Below are 24,630 nucleotides of genomic sequence, written 5' to 3' on the forward strand. Positions count from 1 at the left end.
TTCTAACAAGCCCTAATGAATTTCAGCAAATTAAAAGTTTCAAAGACTATTAAGCCACACGCACTCACACACACGAATTCCTGGGGTTTATCCCAGGAATGCAAGGATTCTTCAATATACACAAATCAATCAATGTGATACAATCATATTAACAAACTGAAGAATGAAAACCACATGATCATCTCAACAGATGCAGAAAAAGCTTTTGACAAAATTCAACACCCATTTATGAGAAAAACTCTCCAGAGAGTGGGCATAGAGAGAGCCTACCTCAACATAATAAAGGCCATATATGACAAACCCACAGCAAACATCATTCTCAATGGTGAAAAACTGAAACCATTTCCTCTAAGATCAGGAACAAGAGAAGGATGTCTACTCCCACCACTATTATTCAACATAGTTTTGGAAGTTCCAGCCATGGCAATCAAAGAAAAAGAAATAAAGGGAATACAAATTGGAAAAGAAGTAGTAAAACTGTCACTGCTTGCAGATGACATGATACTATACATAGAAAATCCTAAAGATGCCACCAGAAAACTACTAGAACTAATCATTGAATTTGGTAAGATTGCAGGATTCAAAATTAATGCACAGAAACCTCTGGCATTCCTACATACCAACAACAAAAAATCAAAAAGAGAAATTAAGGAAACAATCCGATTTACGATCGCAACAAAAAGAATAAAATACCTAGGAATAAGCCTGCCCAAGGAGGCGAAAGACTTGTACTCAGAAAACTATAAAACACTAATGAAAGAAATCAAAGATGACATAAACAGATGGAGAAATATACCATATACTTAGATTGGAAGAATCAATATTGTGAAAATGACTATACTACCCGGGGCAATCTACAGATTCAATGTAGTCCCTATCAAACTACCAATGGCATTCTTCACAGAATTAGAACAAAAAATTTTACAATTCGTATGGAAACACAAAAGACCCCAAATAGCCAAAGCAATCTTGAGAAAGAAAAATGGAGCTGGAGGAATCAGGCTCCCAGACTTCAGACTATACTACAAAGCTACAGTAATCAAGACAGTATGGTACTGGCACAGAAACAGGAATATAGATCAGTGGTACAGGATAGAATGCCCAGAGATAAACCCATGCACATATAGTCACCTAATTTATGACAAAGGAGGCAAGAACATACAATGGAGAAAAGACAGCCTCTTCAATAAGTGGTGCTAGGAAAACTGGACAGCTACATGTAAATGAATGAAATCAGAACACTCCCTAACACCATACACAAAAATAAACTCCAAATGGATTAAAGACCAAAATGTAAGATCAGACACCGTAAAACTCTTAGAGGAAAACATAGGAAAAACACTCTTTGACATAAACCACAGAAAGATCTTTTTTGACCCACCTCCTAGAGTAATGAAAATGAAAACAAACAAATGGGACTTAATTAAACTTAAAAGCTTTTGCACAGCAAAGGAAACCATAAATAAGACAAAAAGACAACCCTCAGAATGGGAGAAAATATTTGCAAATGAAACAACAGACAAAGGATTAATCTCCAAAATATACAAACAGCTCACGGAACTCAGTATCAAAAAAACAATCCAATTAAAAAATGGGCAGAAGACATAAATAGACATTTTACCAAGGAAGACATACAGAGGGCCAAGAGGCACATGAAAAGATGCTCAACATCACTAATTGTTAGAGAAATGCAAATCAAAACTACAATGAGGTATCACCTCACACCAGTCAGAATGACAATTATCAAAAAATCTAGAAACAAATGCTGGAGAGAGTGCAGAGAAAAGGGAACCCTCCTGCACTGTTGGTGGGAATGTAAATTGATACAACCACTATGGAGAACAGTATGGAGGTTCCTTAAAAAACTAAAAATAGAACAACCATATGACCCAGCAATCCCACTACTGGGCATATACCCTGAGAAAACCATAATTCAAAAAGAGACATGTACCACATGTTCATTGCAGCACTATTTACAACAGCCAGGACATGGAAGCAACCTAAGTGTCCATCAACAGATGAATGGATAAAGATGAATGGATAAAGATGAATGGATATTCCATTGTGGCACATAGATACAATGGAATAATGCTCAGCCATAAAAAGAAACAAAATTGAGTTATTTGTAGTGAGGTGGATGGACCTAGAGTCTGTTATACAGAGTGAAGTAAGTCAGAAAGAGAAAAATACCGTTATGTTAACACACATATATGGAATCTAAAAAAAAAAAAAATGGTACTGATGAACCTATTGGCAGGGCAGTAATAAAGATGTAGACACAGAGAATGGACCTGAGGACATGGGGTGGGAGGGGGAAGCTGGGGCGAAGTGAGAGTAGCATCGACATATATACACTACCAAATGTAAAATAGTTAGCTAGTGGGAAGCAGCAGCATAGCACAGGGAGATCAGCTCGGTGCTTTGCAATGACCTAGAGGGGTGGGACAGGGAGGATGAGAGGGAGGCTCGAGAGGGAGGGGATACAGGGACATATGTATGCATATGGCTGATTCACTTTGGTGTACAACAGAAACTAACACAGTATTGTGAAGCAATTATACTCCAATAAAGATCTATTTAAAAAAAAAGAAATGTCTAGACTGTCAGCCTAGAATTAAATAAGCAACAAAGTAATCTTTTGGCAAAAGAGGATATTTTTAGAAAAACAAAAAGTGAGTTTCCTGCCTTCTTTGTTTCATATCAATTATTTTATTTTTTCCAGTTTCACTGAGACATAATTGACATATAGCAATATATAGGTTTAAGGTATACAGAATAATAATTTGACTTATATACATCATGCTTATCACAAGTTTAATGAACACCCATCATCTCATATAGATACAAAATTGAAGAAATAGAAAAAATTTGTGTGTGATGAGAACTCTTTGGATTTACTCTTTCATATATAAAAGTGTTAATTATATTTACCATGTTGTACATTACATCCCTAGTACTTAGTTATCTTAGAAGTTTGTACATTTTGACTGTCTTATCCATTGCTCACCCCTCCCTCTGATAACCACAAATCTGGTCTCTTTTTCTATGAGTGAGTTTGTTTGCTTCTGGACCTACAACTAACCCATGTTAGTTCCTGTTACACAGTATAGTGATTTTTTTCTATACATTTCAGAATGATCACCACGATAAGTCCAGTTAAGATACATCACCATACAAAGATATTACATACTTTCTGACTATATTCCCCATGCTGTACATTTCATACCTGTGACTCACTTATTTTGCAACTGGAAGTTAGTACCTCAGTCTCCCTCACCTATTTCTTTCCTCTCCCTACACCCCTCCTCTCTAGCAAACACCTGTTTGGTCTCTGTATCTATACTGTTTTGTTATGTTTGTTCATTTGTTTTGTTTCCCAGATGCCACATTGTAAGTGAAATCACACAGTATTTGTCTTTCTCTATCTGACTTATTTTGATTAGTGTGTGTGTATACATACACACACACACACACACCATATCTTCTTTACCCATTCATCTACTGATGGGTGCTTGGGTTGCTTCCATATCTTGGTTATTGTAAATAATGCTGCAATGGGCATAGGGGTGCATATATCTTTTCTAATTAGTGCTTTCATTTTCTTTGGATAAAATAGCCAGGAGTGAAATTGCTGGATAAGGTTGTTGTATTTTTAATTTTTTGTGGAACCTCCATACGTTTTCCATAGGGGCTGCACCAGTTTACATTCCCACCAACACTGCACAAGGGTTTCCTTTTCTTCACATCTTCACCAACACTTGTTGTCTTTTTGATAATAGCCATTCTGACAGGTGTGAGGTGATATCTCATTGTGGTTTTCTTTTTTTTTTTTTTTAACTTTTATACTAAGTATTTTATTGTATGCTGCCACCAGTGTATATAAAATAATTACCCTTGTGAAACAGAAATTCATGAATATTCAGAGAGGTAGACTGACAAAAGTTGAAGTTTGTATAGTATGGCACGTGTTATAGAGACAGGCTTTTTTTTTGTACAGGCTTCAGATTTAGCTTTCCTTTGAATATTCACCGGTTTATGAAAAGTGGTTTAAAAACCTTGCAAAGATTCATTTTACTACAAAAAGGAACAGACTTCCTGAGGTCTGAAGGGATTTGTACTTGAAGATACTCCAGTCAGCAGGGGGTCATGTTGAGCATTCTGCAGACAGAATTGTTTCAAATCTGCAGCTGCCTGGGAAACCTTCACGCGGTTGAGCCCGGCCTCCAGCCGGAGCTGTTGAACCACTTTCTTCATAGCGGCGACGCTGGAGGAACCAGACATGGCACACGCGAGAGCTGGGCAGATGGGCAATCCGTCGGTGGATCGGTGGTGGGTCTGCAGGGCCAGACGGCGGGACGGCGGAGCGGCCCTCATTGTGGTTTTGATTTGCATTTTCCTGATGATTAGCGATGGTGAACATCTTTTCATTTGCCTGTTGGTCATCTGTATTTCTTCTTTGGAAAAATGTCTATTCAGATCCTCTTCCCATTTTTAATCAGGTTGTTTGTTTTTTGATGTTGAGTTGTACAAGTTCTTTATATAGTTTGGATATTAACCCCCTATTGGATATATTGTCAGTAAATATCTTCTCCCATTCAGTAGGTGGCCTTTTCATTTGGCTGATAGTTCCCTTCACTGTGCAAAAGATTTTTAGTTTGATGTAGTCTCATTTGCTTATTTTTGCTTTTGTTTCACTTGCCTGAGGCAACATATTCAAAAAAATATTACTAAGACTGATGTCAAAGAGTTATTGCCTATGTTTTCTTCTATATGCTTTATGGTTTCAGGTCTTACATTTAAGTCTTTAATCCATTTTGAATTTATTTTTGTGCATGGTGTGAGAGAGTAGTCCAGTTTGATTCTTTTGCATGTAGCTGTCCAGTTTTCCCAAAACCATTTACTGAAAAGGATGTCTTTTTCCCCACTGTATATTCTTCCCTCCTTTGTTGTAGATTAATTGCCCATATAAATGTTGGTTCATTTCTGAGCTCTCTATTCTGTGGCTTATTTCTTTAGAAGGAAATTCTAACGGATTTATTTCAGGTAGAAGAAAATTTGAGATGCAAGAAGTATTGGTGTGTAAATAAACTGGTAGATATACAGCTAAGCCTAAAAATAAATTAGTTGCTACATCTAACTAAAAGGCTTCTGTACACCAATGAAACCAACAAGGAAGCAAAAAGAGAGAGGATATTTGCAAATCGTGTATCAAATAAGGGGTTAATATCCAAATTATACAAAGAACTCATACAGCTCAACAACAAAAGAACAAACAATCCAATTAAAAAATGGGCAGAGAATCTGAATAGACATTTTTCCAAAGAAGACATACAGATGGCCAATAAGTAGATGAAAAGATGCTCAACATCACTAATCATCAGGGAAATGCAAACCAAAACCATAGTGAGTTATCATCTCACACCTGTCAGAATGGCTTTTGTCAAAATGACAAGAAATTACAAGTGTTGGTGAGGATCTGTAGAAAAAAAGAACCCTCATGCACTGCTGGTGGGAATGTAAATTGGTGCAGCTGTGGAAAACAATATGAAGTTTCCTCAAAAAATTAAAAATAGAAATACCATATGACCCAGCAATTCCACTTCTGGGTATGTAAACAAAGAAAATAATAGAATGTTGTATCAATGAAACTAATAATGTTGTATGTCAATTATACTTTAAAAACTAGTAACATAAAATAATAACATTTAATATTGGGGCTTAAAAAGGTAGAATTAAAAAGTCTTAGATAGGGACTTCCCTGGTGATGCAGTGGTTAAGACTCAGCGCTCCCAATGCAGGGGGCCCGGGTTTGATCCCTGGTCAGGGAACTAGATCCCACAGGCATGCCGCAACTAAGAGTTTGCATGCCGCAACAAAGCAGCTGGTGAGCCTCAACTAAGGAGCCCACGTGCTGCAACTAAGACCCAGGGCAACCAAATAAATAAAATTTAAAACAATCTTAGATAAAAATAGCATGATGAGAATAAAACCTTAGATCCTGGGCTTCCCTGGTGGTGCAGTGGTTAAGAATCCACCTGCCAATGCAGGGGACATGGGTTCAAGCCTGGGTTCGGGAAGATCCCACATGCCGCAGAGCAACTAAGCCCGTGTGCCACAACTACTGAGCCTGTGCTCTAGAGCCCGTGAGCCACAACTACTGAGCCCGTGTGCCACAACTACTGCCCTCAGCATTCACAATATATTGGGGCCAGACAGCAGTCAGCTAAGAATGGGGTTCCCAGTAATGCATAGCAAGTTCTAGAATAAAGGGATAAGCAAAACGCTACTAAAGCAGGAAGAGAGGAATGATTAATTTTGTCTAATGATCAGGGAGAGTTTATCAGAGAAGATGACAATTAAGTTAGGACTTGAAATATAGACAAGATTTTCTCAGGTAGAAAGGAAGAAATATCTTCTAGAAGAGTAGCAGCATGAGGAAAATGAGGAGGGCTTAAGAAGTTCAGGATGTGTTAGAGGAACACCAAGTAGTGTAGTTTGTTGTACGATGTACGGGGTTATATTATAATTAGTCCATAAATTATCAGTCTCTTGCTGTTCCTCTATGTTCTGGGAATTTGGGGGTCAACAGCATTTATTTCTCGTAATCAAATGGGAGAGGAAAGAATACATACAGAGGAACATACAGAACAAAAGCAATTCATCATCCACTTCAGTCAACTCCAAGAAAAACATTTTCATACCATGTCCAAAATGCAGCTTACTTACTTACTTACTTACAGGGGTCTCCCTGCACTTGGCTGACCTGTCTGTTTAGAGTAATTCATCAGTCAGCCAGTTCTCCGTTTGTTCAGACTCTACCATGTACCCAACACTCAGCTGGGTGTTGGGGAAACAAAACACTGCATGGTCCCCAACGCAAACTAACTTGCTTTAGACAGAGTCAAAACTAAGGCACCTGTAGAAAACAGAAAACAATTCCATATTAAACTGAATGGAACACGTTCTAGACACCAGACTGATTTTGAGGCCCTAGCTGGGGAAAGATTTTGGAGAAGCTATGACTTGAAAATGAGTAGAATTCAGAAAAAGAATAGGGTAGAAAAGAGAGCTTTCCTGATGGACAAGACCACCTGGAGCTTAGGGGGTAGAGGTCTGTGAACAAAACTTCCTAATGGGATAGGGAATCAAATTATGGTAATGGGACCAAATTACTGAAGGTCTTGAAAACGAGGGATGTGGATTTGATGAAGTAGGCATGGTGATGACATGATAAATGTGATCTTACGGAAAGATACAAAGGGAAACACTCCATACGGCAGATATGACAAAGAAGAAACAGGAATAGGGAGGATCACTTGGAAACTGTGGCAGTAATCCATACACAAGGTAAAGAGAGCTTATGCCCTGATTACAGCGGGAAAAGAAGGGGCACAAAGGAGAGACATTTAACGGGAAATTGAGTGACAGATTTTATATATACGAGAAAGAGCTGGCATAGTACGGCTGTTAAGAGGAATCCTGGGTTTGAATACTGGCTTGGTTAAACATCAAGGGCATATCCAGGGCTAGATCATAAGCCTTTAAAAACCTCAGAATGTCCATACTATCTACCTCATTGGGATTAAATCAATATAAAGTACTTCTCACACAGTAACTTTTCAGTAAAAGTTGGCTTGTACCACCACCACCATCACACCAGAGTGATTACAATTTTTCTGCTTTATAAAATAGCTATTTTTCTTTTGTAATTGATAGGTATCTTGTACGGAAATACTTTGAGACTATAAAGTGTCCTGTTGTTCCTCAACCTTTCATCCACTAGTTAGAGCATCTATTGAAGATCCTTGCCTCAAATTATTACAGTTAGCAAATAATGATTTTCTATTTCTATCATTTTTTACATTTATCAATTAACTTTCTATTGTGAGGAAGCGCTCTCTCCCTTCCCATCCATCTGTACTTTCATCCACCCAGCCACTCACCCATCTGTCTACCCACCTACCTACTTCAGTAGGGATGCTTACATTAATTAACAAAGGGTGAAAATAGTAATAAACAAGAAAAAAATCAGTCCCTGACTATTATCAAACAGGAGCAGATCTGGCTCTCACACCTAGGTGATGGTGTTCCCTTGCTGAATGTAAATAATTTCATAGAACACCAATATTAGATGCTCTATGACCATGCTGGAATGAAACAAAAACAGAACCACTCCATAATCACATGTGGATACAGAAAAAAAAAACAAACAAGAATACTGTCCAAACCACAAAAAATGACCAACATCCTCCTCTCCCCACTGATGTGAGTGTTGCTTCTTTATCAAACACAGGTTTAGCTTTGCTCCATTCCTCGTCTTCTATATACAAATTATTAATATAACCAACAGTGAAACCGCCCATTTTGATAGCACCCACTCTAGAGTAAAACCACACTTCCTTGAAACCTCCCCCCAATAATTGATCGTATAAGTCCAAATCTGATAATAAGCACCTTTTAATACACTCTTACTGAGATGCCCCACGGTTCCTCATGGTGTGCACTTTCCCTTGTTGTCCTGAGCCAACAAACCCAACTTTGTTTAACCAGAGGTGTATTCCCAGGGGGTCTCTGGCTGGAGGACATCAACAATAATTTTGCAATGGAGAAACCTGGCAGACACCATCTTAAATAAGTGATCAACTAACATTATGAGAAATGGAACAAAATCAATAACCTATTCCTCCTGATACCATGTCCTGAGGAGGACACATCATTTTTGTAATATTCCTGCAAAAAAAGCGTAATATAAATTTAACCATGAAGAGGGCTTCTTTGGTGGTGCGGTGGTTAAGAATCCACTTGCCAGTGTGGGGGACACGGGTTCAAGCCCTGGTCCTGGAAGATCCCACATGCCGCAGAGCAACTAAGCCCGTGCACCACAACTACTGAGCCTGTGCTCTAGAGCCCATGAGCCACAACTACTGAGCCCATGTGCCCTAGAACCTGTGCTCTGCTACAAGACAAGCCATCGCAATGAGAAGCCCGCGCACTACAACAAAGAGTAGCTCCCGCTCACCGCAGCTAAAGAAAGCCCGTGCACAGCAACAAAGACCTAACGCAGCCAAAAATAAATAATAATAAATATTTTAAAAATCTTAAAAAAAATTTAATCATGAAGAAACATTATTCTACAAAATAACTGATGTATACTCCTCAAGAATATTAATGTCAAGGACTAAGGAACTGTACTGAATTACAGATGGCTATAAAGACATGACATCTGAATGCAACCCATGATCCAGTATTATTGCGGCAAGGGGTAAATTAGGATCTACAGGTTAGGGAATACTGAATTCATGTTAGTTTCCTAATTGATAACTGTATTGTTATATAAGGAAATGTCCTTATTTTTAGGAAATACACATTGAAGCATTTAAGTGCAGATGATACAGATATATGTTAGAATTATAGGTGTGTGTATACACACATACACACACATAGACATAGAGAGGGTGGGAGGGGGGATAAAGCAAATGTGGTAAAATACTATCATTTGGGGACTCCTGATGAAGGGTATAAGTAAATTCACTTTACTCTTCTTGCAACTTTTCTGTAAGTCTGAAATGACAGTCCTTTCTCATTATCTGCAGTAATGTTCTATGAAGTTTCTGTCAACACAGAATTAGGGAACATTGAAGCCTTGCTCCTAAGAGAGATAAAAGGTTAGGTTCCTGCGAGCCTCTGGTCACAGTATTTTTTTTTTTTTCTTCAACCGATCAGTACAAAACCTGTTTTATGTGTGTTCTGTTTAAAGACCTTATTTAATATATATTGCTGATTCACTCACATTGGCTCACAGCACTACGACTCATGACTCATGCCTGAGTGAAGCTTGTTAGTGCATAGGTTTTCTCCCTAATGCACTTTGCAGCTCTCTTACACTCAGGAACACTATGCTCATGTGCTTTGGCACTGTACTTTGAAGCCATTTTGCATAGCAAAATTCCCAAGAAAAAAACCCACAAAAATGTGGAAAATGTGGCACTGAATAGACCATGAAAAGAGCACTTGATTGCAGTATTAAGCTGAGACAAGAAGGCACAGTGTTCCCCTGTTCAGCCTCGGCAGGGAACTGGGCACACTGGGCAACTCAAATATCTCACCCATCTGCACGTGTCCATGATGACCGCAAAAGCACCGCGAGTATCGATTTGGGGGGGGGGGTGTTAAAAATTTTATCCAGTGGATGAATTCACTAACATGCAATCTGTGAATAATGAGGATTGACTGTATGTCAAAATAAAAAGTTAACGAAATATACTTTCAACCTGGAAGACTAGAAACATAGTAGTACAATAAAATAAGTTCGTCTTTGGGCAGGAGAGTTGTTCTGGTAGGGAAGATACTATTTAATTTAGGATATCATATGTTTGGAAGGTTGTCCCAGAAATGCATCAGATACATTTGGAAATCCAGGAGCTGATGAAAGCCAAATTAGAGTAGCAGATGAAGTTTATGGGAATTATTGGTTACACAGTAGAGATAATTGAAGCCGAAATCAGAGCAAAGGAAGACTCAGATTTTGTGCCTAACCCGTAAGACAAGTGAGGATTAAATAATTACAATGAAGAAATGCAGAATCAAGGCTATTGAATCAGGAAAGGGGCACACAGTGAAACCTGCCTTTGCTTTGGCAAAGCTATTACAATACATGCACTGAGTAAGGAGCAGCAGACAGTTTCAGTGAGACAGATATATATATATATATATATATATATATATAAGATTTGACTAGATAGAGCTTTCCAGATGCAATGGGCTGCTTAAAAAGACAGATTTGCTGCTATTCAAACACAGGGTATAGGTCATTTACCGGATGGGAGCATTATGGAATACTCTGGATGGTCTTTTAAGACCTGCATGATTCTAATGTTCTAATTTTTTGCTAACCCTTTTCTTTGGAGTCTTAAATGATTACCATATATTTCATCAATCATGAAGCAGGTCTCAGATCCTTAAAAATAATCAGACCTATCAAAGCAAAATTTTTCTGTCATAGGCAAAAAATTGTTGTCATGGAAGAAACCATAGTCCATTTCATTGGAATATCTAGAACATGGAGATAAAGGCAGAAGCCCCATCTTCACCAGCGTTGTCCACACTCTCCCTTAGTTTGCTGCTGTCTTACAAATAAGCAACAGGTGAGATGGACATTTGGGGCCTGGGACACATCCTTCTTAGCTGCTCCTTATGGAAAGTCAGCATGAGATAAGCTCTACAGAGCAGGAAATGGGTACTTGGGGCTTGACGGAAAAAAAAAAAAAAAAAAGCAGACAGTCCTGGGAATTCCGTACTAGGTTGTGATCTTTAGTACCAAGGATTTCTCTGAAATAGCATGGCATCAACTGCTAGTTAGTAGTATACTAAAGTTAAAACTGTCAAGAGCATTAATACTCATTCCCGAGCCGTTGTATACCTACTCTTTCACTGGTGTGTGGGAGCCCTGGGGACATTAGAGATTGTTACAGCAACAAAATTGGAAGCTCTCACACCTGTCTTACTGTGTCAGCTCTGTGGTTCCCCTCTCATTACTTTCTCACCCGACAACACAGAAAACCTCCCCTCCATGAGGGTGCTGGCGGCGGGGGTGGGGGGAGACTTCCTGTGACTTGCGGAACACTCTTGACTCGACTTGTCTTCTGACATTTACCTATAAACTTTTTACTGTGCTTTTGATTAGTTCAGAATGTTTACTGACAGGCCTCCTTTGGTTTTCTGAAGTCCGAATTTTTTTTTTTTTTTTAATGCACAGTGTCCCAGGCTTAACATTCGTTAAGTACTAATCAGTAATACATGGTTTGCAAGAACTGGTAGGAATAACAATAGATGAAGGTTCCTTCCACATTAATAAGAAAGCACTTTAAATTCTTACTATCATTAGTAAAAGCAAATATTCGTTCTTCATATAAATTGCTCTTGTTACATACTATCAACACCATCCTCCACCATCTGGTTACAAAATAAACTAAATGTACAAATGTATAAGAGAAATAATACTTTAAAGGGAATTAATATAATGTACTATACACAGCTATTAGAAAAGGTAATTAATCCATTTTGGCAACATATGAAATGCAAAAGTGATAAACATTCACATGTCATAGTTGATGTTCATCAAAAATTGGCCAATTGGAAGATCATATTTAAATTGACATTTTTGTTCTAAAAAAACTTCCTCCTGAAGACATCAAATAGGGATCAAAAGAACTCCCATAATGACTGCTTTTAGGGACAAACATGGATTCGTTAGATACTGCTAATGAATTATTAGCAAATATGTATTGCTCCCTTGCCATGAGCACATATACCTATATACATATATTTAAAATCTAATGCTATGTGATCCTGTTAATATAATTAACCCAAAATGATCTTCAGTGAGAGGGTCTAAGGAGTCAGCACACATTCAGACAATTTTTCCATTTTTTCAAGAACGGAGAATTCCAGCAAAGTGTTTAATGTGCTACCTATACCAAAGGTATAGGTAAGATGGTGCCTTAATTTTGTTTTGAAATACGTTTAAATATCTTGATCCTTATAAATTTATGGATGTGTTCATCTGGTCTTGTCACTATACGGGTGAGCTGTCTTAGTCATGTCACACGATATGAAGAACATTAATATAATCTCACACAGAAAAAAAAATCAGCCAAAGTGTTAGCAGAGTTATCCCTCACTCCAATGCATTGATCAATAATATATTAATATTATTATTAGTGTGAAATTCTAAATACTCCTCATAGCTGAAGGCTGTAAAAGTCTACTTTTAATCCTTTAAAGGATATTTTTACTTTACTTTTTCCCAAAGTCTCAATATTGAATGTTATAAAAATATTTTTAGGGCTTCCCTGATGGCACAGTGGTTGGGAATCTGCCTGCCAATGCAGGGGACACAGTATGAGCCCTCGTCCAGGAAGATCCCACATGCCGCGGAGCAACTAAGCCCGTGCGCCACAACTACTGAGCCTATTCTCTAGAGCCTACAAGCCACAACTACTGAGCCTGCGTGCCGCGACTACCGAAGCCCGTGCGCCTCGAGCCCATGCTCTGCAACGAAGAGTAGCCCCTGCTCGCCGCAACTAGAGAAAGTCCGCGTGCAGCAATGAGGACCCAATGCAGCCAAAAATAAATAAAAATTAAAAAAAAAAAAACTTTTAGCATTTGCTTTCAAATGAAATATTCAATGCTCAATGCTTTCATGGAACATTTTCCCTTAAAAATCCATTATACTAAAAGTAAATATCTGCATGGAGCCCACTAGACTGATGTAATTAAATTTACAAAAAGGTAATGGAGATTTTATCCGCAATAGCATGCAGTTCAACGCAACAGCTGAGTCATTACGTTTTTTTCCCTATATAATCTGGGATGAACAAAATGTTGCATTTAAGGTTTTTTTTTTTAATATCTCACAGCAATCTTTAGATTGGACTATTATTTTGTTATGGCATCTCAATTTTATTGCAAGGTATTAAAAAATGCAAGAAAATCAGAGTGATATGAAAGTGAGAACTTGGCCACATTTAGTTATTTTTAAATTGCTGAACTAACTACTCAGGGAAGGCCTGCTCGTGAGAATGGTTACCCCTGCAGCACACCCTGGGCTGATCTCGGGCCTCTGAAGTAGATGGCTAAATTCAGGCCTTTAGTCAAAGAATCCCTGTGATCCCTTTCACGTTTGGTCTCAGGGTTCCAGACTAGACAGAGCTGCGTATTTTAAGAAGTCGATTAAACCAAAACTTTGTCATATCATTTTTTTTTCTACACCTCCTTAGTGAAATACATTCCCAAGTATTTAATTCCTTTAGTCATATCATTTAACTCTAGGACTCTTTAACTCGTCCTCTTAGAATTGCTTCTTTCTGAAACAACAATGCAGCCAATTCTAGATGACAGTCAAAAGCTAATCCAATAAACCAATAATTTTATCTAGGGAGTGAAGAGTGAAGATGATGATGGCTCAGAATGTCAAATACCTTCACCTTCTCCTGATACATGTTGCAAGAATCCAAGATGGATTTACTCCATCTTCTTTTCCAGCTTTCACTTTCTGGCACCTTCCTCCTTGCTCTCTATACCTTATTTCCATTTTCCAACCTGCCATTTGTTTTCTTGCGCTGTTTCCACATGCCTGTAATCTAACTCCTGCAGGTAATCCGCTTTACCTAGTTTATTCCTGCTTGTCCTCTAGATTATCAGCTTAAGGCAATTTCTTCCAGGAAGGCTTTTCTGACTACCTACAACCTCCCAGCAGGCCTAAGTTCCATCTGCCTGCTATACACTCCTGTAACACACTGTACTTCTGATTTGGGATACTGGGCACACTTAAAATCACTAAGGATTGCCTTCAACTCTAGGTTGAAGCTCTTGAGGGCAGGAACCATGTTTGTCTTTTTCAGGGCTATATCCCCACTGCCTGGCACACAGGAGAGGCTCAATAACTATTTTTTGAACATAGTAAACAAATGACTAATAGTTATTGGCTTTTGTGTCAATCTCCTGTGCTGTTACATCTACATGTTTTATTCATCTTGGCATCCTCAATGTCTAGGCCCAATACCTGCTACAAAGTATGCTGTTAATAAATGCTGGCTGATATTATTTCTGAAATGGTGTACTTATCTAACTTTCTAAGGACAGCTTCTTCTTCCCTTAGCTTACCTGCAACTGTGAGAAAGGAATTAGAAGATGGTTAAATTATTATAGCCTCAGAAAATTGCATGGATGTGAAAATGGAAGATGGATTGCTCATTCAACCTTCACGCAGAGCACCTATGCATGTGACCAAATCCAAACAATGTTTTTTTTTTTTAATGAGGAAAAAAGCATTTGCCAATAATCGGTTGCTTGAAACTAATCTGTGGTGGAAAAAACTCAGAACAGTGATTGCCTCTGGGGCGGGTGGGGGGGACGGGCGAATGACTGGGAAGGGACATAAGGGAAATTTCAGGGGATGAAAACATTCTATATTTAGTTTAAGGTTTATTCAAAACATATCAAATGGTGCACTTGGGACTTACACATTTCACTGCATGTAAATGTTACCTCAAAAAGCAAATGAAAGATCTGTCAAGTACTGAACTCTATTTAATGATACTCACGATGTGATATGTTAAGGGTGAAGTGTACTGATGATTGCAATTTACTTTGAAATGCATATAATAAAAAAGGGGTGGAGAAACATATGATAAATATGTAAAATATTAATTGTAGAATCTAGGTGGTAGGTATATGATCATTTACTATACTATATTCTCTCAACATGCCTGTATGTTCAAAAATTTTCACTAAAAAATGTTGGAGAAAATGGTTGCTTGGCCCCTATTTAGATGCAGGTACATTAGCACCGAAAACTTAAGTACGGAGCTGCCTCCAAGGAGTCCTTTGGCTATGCAAAGTCAGAAATTAAGGTCGTGGATGAAAGGTTAGGATGGAGTAATGAAAAAATTCTAAAAATCTCAGGAAAATGGGAAAAGTTCTCATTATCTGTGACTCATTCATTTAATCAATAAATATTTATGGAATTCCTAGTACGTACCAGAAACTGTTTTACACACAGTAAAGAAAATAGGTAAAAGTCTAGGTCTTCTTGGAATTTCAGATTTTCCTCATGATTTCAAGGGGAATCCTCCAAAGATGGGAAGAAAGGGGGGGGGGGCAGAGTTAGCAGCAGACCAAGTGGCAGTTCTGTTCCTGTTTCAGGCCTAAGACCATCCTTTGATGGGAATAACACATGTGGACACACAATGGATCAAGGCATTGAGAACTGGAATGGAATGGTAATCCATTTAGGACAAGAGCATCTTCAGCTGAGACCACTTTTAGTTCATGGTGGGGCATCAGCAGGCCTTCCAAAGTAGGAAAAAAAAAAAAAATCAGTGCCTTTGATCTTCTTAACTCATGTTACAATCTGCTCTGGCAGAATGTATCATGTACAGTATACAGAACACCTATATCTTGCAACCTTTTAAGACATACTACACCATTTACACACTCATGCTCTGCTCCTTCTAGGGAAGGGGGCAGAGAGCAGTGGTCAGGATTTTCACCACATGAATAAAATTTCTTTTAAAAAGTATCTGAAGCCTATATGGCAAAACATTGGTTAAACCTCGATGGTGCCTTTTCGGCATGTCTAAAATTCTTCAGAATTAAACATTTTATAATTAAAGGAAAAAAAGTTGACAGACCATAATGTAAGTACCAATGACATCAATCACAGACTATATGGTGTTTTCTGGAATGCACTTGAGGAGGGGAGAGAGGAAACAAATGAAAAAAAAATGCAACTATCAAAATAATAACCTCTCTCCTGAGTAAAACTGTTTATCTTAATAGATTCATTTACAGACGTACTCTTTCATACAAAACAATGTACTGGAAAAAAATGGATGAAATGACCCTATTTATTCAGGAAACAATACTCAGTAGTATTGGAATTTCGGACATAAATGAATTAAATCAAAGCATTAATTTCTTAGTAAATTGCTTATTTTTGAAAAATGGTGCTTCTGTGCCAATATGTGGTATAAGCATATTACAAATGAGAGCTGCTAATGATGACTCATAAAAAAATACAGAAGTTATGTGGAAATTTCCGATTTACAGCATCCAAAGCTAGATTATATTAATTAAGGTAGTAAAATGAATAATGAAACCATGTTGGAGGTATCTATCCAAATATCCATCAATATTTAGGCACCAGCCTGAATTCTAGGTTAAGAGATTCATCATGAAAAGTCATTGGAAACCTCAGGGATTAAAAAGAAAATAAGCCAAAGCTAAAATACTGATGTAAACCATATGTGGAATTCACATAAAATATAAAAACCAACTACTCATAATTCATCACAAATTTATAAACCTTTTTTTTTTAGAGCTCAGTTTTATTTAAATAGCTAACAAGTGATTCATCTAATATAATCATGCCCATTCCTTTATGCTCCTACAATAACTGGGCTCAGTTAATCCCATGAAAACCAACCACAAATTTAGTTCTATTGCTTAGCACTGCGTAACAAATGCAAATGGGCAGCTTAGAGCAGTTTCTACAAACCCTCCTGCTGTGCACATGGATCCCCAGAGGAGGCAGAAGAGACTCTGGTGCTTGAATTCTTGTCCAGGATACAACCTTAAACCTCTGTGGAAAGAATGGGCTGCCGATTAAATTCTTCGCATGCTAGCCTGAAAAATATGCCAATTAGGCTGACAATTAGAAACACTATAAATAACATGTTTAATTTGATGGCTTGGCTATTGTAATAAATTGAACAACTGTTTCTCCCTCTTGCTATATTCATTTTCACCTCAGGGTTAAGTGATACTGGCCAAAGAAATCCTGGAACAGGAGGCATTTGCAGAAGGCTAATGTGTGAAATTAATTTTCCTTGCACTGGCTTTATTCCTGTTGCCATAAAGGATCCACATAAAACACTGCACACTAGAAAATCTCCTATCTTCTTTACACTGATTTTTTTTTCTTTTAGTGTCATTAAACCAAGTTAAGCTTTGTGAGAATACAAGGAGTAAAGATTCATATTCAACTAACACTTAAGACCTTCTCAGTAACTGCTCAGCTACTGCAACATACATTGTTTTACTAAACCTCACAATAATCACCTGAAGTTGGTATCATGATCTCTATTTCACACACAAGGAAACTCAAAGTTGCTAAGGAACGTGCCCAAGTGCACAGAAGTCGTACTGGCCAATGCATAGTTTAATCCGGGTTACACACTCCAGAGTCCACATTCTTTCTACTGCCACACAACGCTGATTCTAATTCTTACCCTTTCTACCCCATGTAATTACCCCCCATGTAATTCTTACCCTTTCTACCCCTTTCTTTGCACATGCACAGCTCAATGCCAACTGGAATTCACTAATATCTAAGTAAGCATCTTATGAAGCTACTTTCATGTTCCAGAATGCAAGGGCCTGTTCACGGTAACATAACAAGACAGGAAAAAGTTAATGTACTTCTCCAACTCTGACAGTGGGGGAAACCTGACCCAATAAGCACATGCGTGATTTGGATGATATTTCAACACTAGGGTTATCTTGGGGATTTCATCATCACTGCTGTTCTCATTAACAAAAGTGCTAAGTAAAGGAGTCTCTAAAGCTGATGCTAGAGAAAACACAACACTACATAAAAATGATGAACTTACCAATCACACTTGAAAGTTAAGAATTTTTCTTATAGATGGCAATAAAAGTTTTATTTGAAAGTAACCTTTATGTATTAAATGATACTCTGATGCTATTTCCTATTGTTCAGTCAACTAAAACAGAAAATTGTTCTGTGCAGATTTCTATGGGCAATACCTTTAATTGACTCTCCACACATATGGCCTAAGGCCAATTGATGTCATGATTCTAAGAGGGTGCTTCAAAATCCTTATGTATACCTGATAAGTCTTCAAAAAATTGGAGTGAAATTCTCTTTGGCATAGGTTTGATAAAGTAATTTTTAAATTGCTATCACTTGATTGGTATAAACAGTAACACTACTAAACAGAATGCCCTATATTCTGAGCATTAAAGAGGAGAGAATTTTCTGCATATAAAATTTTTGATGGAAAAAAATCAGCTTACTATAAACTTCTGCATAAAACTTTCAACAGAATAATATGATGATAAAATACATAGATATATATTAGAATCCCAAATAAAGTAAAAATATGGTTAACTAAAGATAATTTAGAAAATATTATCCAGTCCAAATGAAACCAAAACATACATGCTTTCTCACAAAAATAAACAAATGGGACCTAATCAAACTTACAAGCTTTTGCACAGCAAAGGAAACCATAAAATGAAAAGACAACCTACAGAATGGGAGAAAATATTTGCAAATGATGTGACCGACAATGGCTTAATTTCCAAAATATACAAACAGCTCATACAACTCAACAACAAAAAAAACAAACAACTTGGTTAAAAAATGGGCAGAGGATCTGAATAGACATTTTCCCAAAGAAGACACACAGATGGCCCACAGGCACATGAAAAGATGCTCAACATCACTAATTATTAGAGAAATGCAAATCAAAACCATAATGAGATACCAGTCACACCTCACACCAGTCAGAATGGTTATCATTAAAAAGTCTACAAATAACAAATGCTGGAGAGGGTGTGGAGAAAAGGGAACCCCCTTGCAGTGCTGGTGGGAATGTAAATTGGTGTAGCCACTATGGAAAACAGTATGGAGGTTCCTCAAAAATACTAAAACTAGAGTTGTCATATGATCCAGCAATCCCACTCCCAGGCATATATCCTGACAAAACTATAATTCAAAAAGATACATGCACCCCTATGTTCAAAGCAGCAATATTTACAATAGCCAAGACATGTAAATAACCTAAATGTCCATCAACAGATGAATGGATAAAGAAGATGTGGTAAATATATACAATGGACTATTACTCAGCCATAAAAAGAAATGAAATAATGCCATTTGCAGCAACATGGATGGACCTAGAGATTATCATACTAAGTGAAGTAAGTCAGAAAGAGAAAGACAAATACCATATGATATCACTTACGTGTGGAATCTAAAATATGACACAAATGAACTTATCTACAAAACAGAAACAGACTCACAGACATAGAGAACAGACTTGTGGTTGCCAAGGGGGAGGGGAGATGGGGGAGGAATGGAGTTGGAGTTTGGGATTAGCAGATGGAAACTATTATATATAGCATGAACAAACAACAAGGTCCTATGCTTTAGCACAGGGAACTATACTTAATATCCTGTGATAAACCATAATAGAAAAGAACATAAAAAAGAATGTGTGTGTGTATATATATATATGTATATGTATAAGTGAATCACTCTGCTGTACAGCAAAAATTAACAACAGCATTGTAAATCAACTATACTTCAATTAAAAAAAAAGTTAATAAATGAACAAAAATAAAAGGTGAAAATTGAGGGGAAAAACCCTAAATGTTAATCAATACAGTATTGACCCATACTACTGGAATACTACTCAGTCATTAAAAAAACTATATTGGGCTTCCCTGGTGGCACAGTGGTTGAGAATCTGCCTGCCAATGCAGGGGACACGGGTTCGAGTCCTGGTCTGGGAAGATCGCACATGCCGTGGAGCGACTAGGCCCGTGAGCCACAATTGCTGAGCCTGCGCGTCTGGAGCCTGTGCTCCGCAACAAGAGAGGCCACGACAGTGAGAGGCCCGCGCACCGTGATGAAGAGTGGCCCCCACTTGCTGCAACTGGAGAAAGCTCTCGCACAGAAACGAAGACCCAACACAGCCATAAATAAATAAATAAATAAAAATTTAAAAAAAACAAAAAAAACTATAAATAACTTTGATAAAAGTACCATGACATACTGTTGGTTGAAAAAAGTAAGTTGCAGAATGTTACACTGTACTTTGACCTCATTTTTGTAAAAAAGTTAAAAACTATATATTACTTACTTTTGTTTGTATGAAAAGTAAGAAAGTCTAGAAGAATACATACCTAACTATTAACAGTAGATATTCCTTGAAGGGAGTGGGGAAGATGGAGAGAAGAAACTTACATTTTACCTTGTGTATTTCTGTAGTGTCTTAAAATGTTTTAAAGCAAGCATGTATTACTTTTGTAATCAAATAAAACAAATTTGAGGGTTAAAAAATTTTAAAAACTGTATATGTTTTCTCAAAGAAAATTAAATGTTAGGAAATAGCATCCATCATGAGGACAACAAATCACTTAATAAAAATGAATTTGTGAAAATGCCAAAGTATCTTTTTGATTTGATTCTTGGGTACTTATAAAAATTATAAATCAGGATGCCCTTATTAATCTCTTCTATAATACTACAAATACATTATTATATTGTACATTACAGAAGGTCTTAGAGATTAGCCAACTAAATCATATTTGAAAATAAAGGAGAAACTTTTAGGATAATTATTTATAAATTTGTTTTAGCACCCCATTTTTTCCCCAATGATTTCAGAGCTTTGGAAAAATGACCAAATGTTACTGAATTACAGGGAACACATATCAGAGATCACCAAAAGAAACCCCACAAAATAAAATGTCTACTTCCTTAAAAGTTACATAGTGTGCTGTAAGGTTGGCTAGAAAGGGAGACCCATGAACTAAATTCAAGTTTTGCCAATAATGACTAGTTTAAATAGGCTTCTGTTCCTTACTGATAACATGAGTGTATTGTGGGGTGGGGGGTGGGGGTTGGTATGTGAAGGAGTATTAAATTAACGGGGTATCCAAGATGGTACCCAAGGTCATATACAGTTCCAATATTTTTTTTTTTTTAAATCAGTCCTGCCCATCATTAGACATGGAAGAATATCTCTAACAGTGGAGTTGACAGAGAGAGGCACCTCACAAGTCAAACAACTACTAAGAGTGTCATCCCTGAAGGCAAACAAGCTCCCAGTATTTCTGTCTACAACCCTCTCTGATACCCCCCACCACAGGTCTCTAGTCGTTGAAGGGACACAAAGAGAGTGCAAGGCTGCAAAGACAAATGTGCAAGCTTGGTTCTAGGCGACAACCAACCACAAGGGCTATCACAGCATCCTGAGCACCAGATACTCACCGGTGTTGGGCAGAGAGGTATGTGCACCTCATCCGCATTCTACCCTTCCAACGGAACTGTCTTCCTTCACTCCCTACTTTTACATGATTCATCACAAGAGGAAGTTTCCTGTAAATGGGCTGTAGCGATAGGGCCATCAGATGCATGGGGTCACTCTGGCTAAAGGAGAACCTGGAGGTCTGGGGCCCTAGAAAGAAGTCCAACAGGCACTGGTAGAGCCAAGGAATTGAGGGAAGTCCCCCAAGATGGACTGTGAGGTCCTGAGGCTGGTGGAACATTCTGGGCTATGGATTAGAGGGGCTATATTGATTTAGAATAACTCAATGCTAATGACCTTCCAGAGGATGTTGCCAAAATATATTTTAAAGGAATTTAAATAAAACATTTGCAGTGATCCTTCAATCTCACAGAATGTGTATAGTAAACTGATTAAGAGCCAACCTCTTAGTTTAAATGAGAAAACTTAAGCCCCAAGAGCTCTGAGGACATTCCCCAGAATCTTCATCTCCTAACCCCATTCAAGAGCACATAGGAGTTCTGATTTGCATTTCTCTAATGATTAATGATGTTGCGCATCCTTTCATGTGTTTGTTGGCAATCTGCATATCTTCTTTGGAGAAATGTCTATTTAGGTCTTCTGACCATTTTGGGGTTGGGTTGCTTGTTTTTTCGATATTGAGCTGCATGAGCTGCTTGTAAAATTTGGAGATTAATCCTTTGTCAGTTGCTTCATTTGCAAATATTTTCTCCCATTCTGAGGGTTGTCTTTTCGTCTTGTTTATGGTTTCCTTTATCATCTCACACCGGTCAGAATGGCCATCATCAAAAAATCTACAAACAATAAATGCTGGACAGGGTGTGGAGAAAAGGGAACCCTCTTGCACTGTTGGTGGGAATGTAAATTGATACAACCACTATGGAGAACAGTATGGAGGTTCCTTAAAAAACTAAAAATAGAACTACCATACGACCCAGCAATCCCACTACTGGGCATATACCCTGAGAAAACCATAATTCAAAAAGAGTCATGTACCACAATGTTCATTGCAGCTCTATTTACAATAGCCAGGACATGGAAGCAACCTAAGTGTCCATCGACAGATGAATGGATAAAGAAGATGTGGCACATATATACAATGGAATATTACTCAGCCATAGAAAGAAACGAAACTGAGTTATTTGTAGTGAGGTGGATGGACCTAGAGTCTGTCATACAGAGTGAAGTAAATCAGAAAGAGAAAAACAAATACCGTATGCTAACACATATATATGGAATCTAAAACAAAAATTGTCATGAAGAACCTAGGGGCAAGACGGGAATAAAGACGCAGACCTACTAGAGAATGGACTTGAGGACACGGGGAGGGGGAAGGGTAAGCTGGGACAAAGTGAGAGAGTGGCATGGACATATATACACTACCAAATGTAAAATAGATAGCTAGTGGGAAGCAGCCGCATAGCACAGGGAGATCAGCTTGGTGCTGTGTGACCACCTAGAGGGGTGGGATAGGGAGGGTAGGAGGGAGGGAGACGCAAGAGGGAAGAGATATGGGGGTATATGTATATGTATAACTGATTCAATTTGTTATAAAGCAGAAACTAACACACCATTGTAAAGCAATTATACGCCAATAAAGATGTTAAAAAAAAAAAAAAGAGCACATAGAAGGATCCTAAATACCCTTCCCAGAGATGACAGTTTTCTCGATTTTATACTCCTCAGATACTATCGAGGTATCAATAAAACTCTTTGTCAAATTATCTGATTCCCCCACTACATGTAACTTTCCATACGATACCCACTAATAAAATTTAAGTTCCAATTCTTTAGGAATACTACAAAAATCTTAAGACTTATACACTGTTGAGTCTTATCCTGTTAAGTGTCAAATCACTCGAACACACCGGGCTTCTGAAAAGAGGTAATGCCCCTAAACAGGAAGATTAGGATTTCAATAAACTGTGGCAACCATAGTCCTACATTTGTAATTGATTATAACATTGGCCACTATGATTATCATAATATAGAACTAAAATCTTCCAGTGCCATTAAGAACTCTTAGGTGACATATACAAGCTCATGGAATTAAAAAATTAAACACACACATTAAAGAGAACATAAGTGCTATCTTTTAGAAATTATTTCGTCTGTCAAAAAAGCTGATTGGTCCTCATAGAGAATTTTCCCTAAAGCCACGTGTATTGAGCCTAATATTCCTCCATAGTTGGATAAAACAGATTTTTCTACATTAAAATATTACCAGTATAAATTCTGATCGTTTATACATTTTGGGTGGGAGAAGGCTTTTCACTGATCGCAGAAGGCTGGATTTGAGGCAATTGGGTGAGTCTATAATGACCGCAGTGCAGCACAGCAGTGGCTTGGAGCTTCGGAGTCAGGCAGATGCGGATGTGAGCTCTGCCTCCAGTACGTGCCAGCTGTGTGATGCTGGGCAAGTTACTAACCCTCTCTGAGCTTAGGCTTCCTTATCAGTAAAAGAGAAGTAATAGTAATGCCTTCCTAATAATCTGAAAATAACTTAATAATCACTCAAGGTCCTGTGTGTTAATTAGAGGGTACCTATTATCATTACATTATTGACATTTGTCAATTTCTCACAACAATTCTAACAGAAGGAACTCTGAAACAATTTTTACAGTTATGGAAATGGGAGTCTTGAGAGGTAAAGTAATTTTCCAAGGATACTCATGGTGCAACTTTACCCACAATATCAGTAAGTGCCATACAAGCAGAACCCAGGAAAGGAGAAACCAATGTCTCAAAACCTAAAACAGAGAGATATTTTGCGAATGTGCCTAGTATAATAGCTGGAGCCAAATACAAATCCAGTAAATGTTGAGTATCAATGATGGTACTGCCCCCGCATATTTACACAATTCAAATTGTGCAAGGATTCAGACTGACTGGAAAGGTCAATGGGTCTGACTTAAAGAATTACTGATGCTTCAGGGAGATCAGCTCAGTGCTTTGTGACCACCTAGAGGGGTGGGATAGGGAGGGTGGGAGGGAGACGCAAGAGGGA

General features: G+C 37.9%; 1 protein-coding gene and 1 pseudogene across 2 annotated transcripts in view; both read right to left on the reverse strand.

Moving 5' to 3' along the window:
- Positions 1-24,630, reverse strand: part of LOC309628081 (NACHT and WD repeat domain-containing protein 2-like) — a 128,354-nt gene that overhangs the window by 57,896 nt on the left and 45,828 nt on the right. The gene's annotated exons all lie outside the window — the stretch shown is intronic.
- Positions 3,995-4,389, reverse strand: LOC309628083 (guanine nucleotide-binding protein G(I)/G(S)/G(O) subunit gamma-5 pseudogene; annotated as a pseudogene). The gene has a single exon. The product of its transcript is annotated as a guanine nucleotide-binding protein G(I)/G(S)/G(O) subunit gamma-5 pseudogene (transcript).

The sequence above is a fragment of the Balaenoptera borealis genome (assembly GCF_965194805.1).
Source record: "Balaenoptera borealis genome assembly, chromosome: 4".
Taxonomy (NCBI): domain Eukaryota; kingdom Metazoa; phylum Chordata; class Mammalia; order Artiodactyla; family Balaenopteridae; genus Balaenoptera; species Balaenoptera borealis.